The sequence below is a fragment of the Geospiza fortis genome, unplaced genomic scaffold, assembly GCF_000277835.1.
Source record: "Geospiza fortis unplaced genomic scaffold, GeoFor_1.0 scaffold55, whole genome shotgun sequence".
In the NCBI taxonomy this organism is placed as follows: domain Eukaryota; kingdom Metazoa; phylum Chordata; class Aves; order Passeriformes; family Thraupidae; genus Geospiza; species Geospiza fortis.
In genome coordinates this window covers 6,213,270-6,215,087 of record NW_005054308.1, presented here as the reverse complement: position 1 = coordinate 6,215,087, position 1,818 = coordinate 6,213,270, and positions in this window count along the sequence as shown.

Sequence of the window (1,818 nt, the reverse complement as noted above, 5' to 3'; positions counted from 1 at the left end):
TCCCTCTGTCCCTGCTCCTTGCACCAGGACCACATCTCATTCTGTGCAGCTGCTTTTGGAGGAAATTCAGGCAGAGAGGAGCAGTAACAAGGCTGGGTTGGGGTTTAGGGGTCTGTGCACCTACAGCTGTGACTGACCCCAGCAGCCCCTGGGGAACACAGAGGGAGGTGAAATGGATTGCAGCAGCAAGGCAGAGGAGCACAGACCCAGCTCCATGGGATGTTTGCAGCAGCATGTCCAGCTGAAACTCCCCAAAGCAAAACCCTGAGGCTGCTTGCACTTCCCTGGTATCTGGGCATCCCTGGGGTGCAGCTCACAGGGGCTGAGCAGAGGAGTGCAAGCAGGGGCAGGGGTAAGTCCAGGGCTGGGCCTAAATGAGGGCACAGGGCTGTGTGGATGGGGGTCCCAGGCGAGGCTCCCTGGGGCCAGAAGGGCACATGAGTGTCCTTGGGCACCAGCACAGCTGCTCTGCACGGCTGCTCCTGGCAAGGAGAGGCCATGGAGGAAGTGATGGGGTGACCTGCTTGGTCATCAGCATCCTGAGAGAAGAGGACCAAGTCTGGGCTCTGAGAAGGTGTTTTGGTGTGAAGAGCTAACTTTGATTTTATTGTAGGTAGCACTCAGGCTGAATCTGCTTACAGTATTTTGAGACAAAAACCTCTCAGGCTGTGGCTCAGCCCATCCTCTGGCTTTCAGCTTGCAAGGAGCAGAGGAAGGGAACAGGAGCCATGGAGGAGGAAAGCAAGGAAGGATCCAGAGCATCTAAAGCATAGATGCACACTCTAACCATAGGGCTGCCTTGCTCTGGCTCTATGGGGCAGCCCCCTATCCAGAGACCCTGTGAGCTGCTGGGCACTGTGAGCACCTCTGGGGCAGGGGGGCTCAGCACACCAGGCAGGGAGAGCAGGGCTGCTGTCCCACACTGCAGCACAGCCTGAACAAAGCCCTGCTTGTCACCCACGCCGTCTCACATGAGCGAGGTCTCCAGATACCAGCGCCAGCCCAGGGGAACATTGCTCTGAGGGAAAAACAGGGCAGGAAGGAGCAGCCAGTGCTGGGATGCCGTGAGGGTCTCACCCTGCCAGGCTCCTCCAGGGCAGCACAGCCCTGTGGCTGCCTGCCAGCCATCCTGGGGGCTGTGCTGCCCCAGACAGGCAGGGCTGAGCAGCTCAGCTGCCTTGCAGCCCCAGAGAGACGCTCAGGCCAGTGGGTACCACCAGGGCTGGGATGCCTGAAAAGTTACACACCAGCAGCCTTCAGCATCCCCAGGAGTCCCTTGGGGTTTTCTGCTCTGGCTGGTGTCAGATAGCACGGCCCCACCAGCTCCTCCAGCCCTGCCACGGCCTCTGCGCTGGCTGGGTGGTGGCAAAGAAGGTTAAACGTGGGTGAGGCGGGGAAGGAAACGGCCTCAGGGCAGCGCAGGCAACGGTGCAGCCTGCCAGGAGCATCCTGGAGAGACTCAGCCTGCATCTCATCCGTGTCTGCAGCAGGGAAGAGAAGACTAGGGGCAAAACCAGCTCATCGTTCCAGCTCGGCTCCTGCCCCGTGGGTGCTCATTGCAGAGCCTGGGTCAGCACCTCCCTCCTTAAGCGGGTCCTGGGGGACCAAGGTCAGGCCGTTCTTCCCTCCTCAGACTCCTGCAGAGGGTCAGGGACGGACATTTCCCAGCCGTGAGCAGGGAAGGGGTGATTTGGGATGATTTGGGGTGATTTGGGGTGATTTGGTGCGGGAGGAGGGGGCTGGCTGGCGGCAGGACCGAGAGGCGCTGGGGTACCCTGTGCCTGGCAGGAAACCACAGCTGGGGGGACAGGAGGGGCG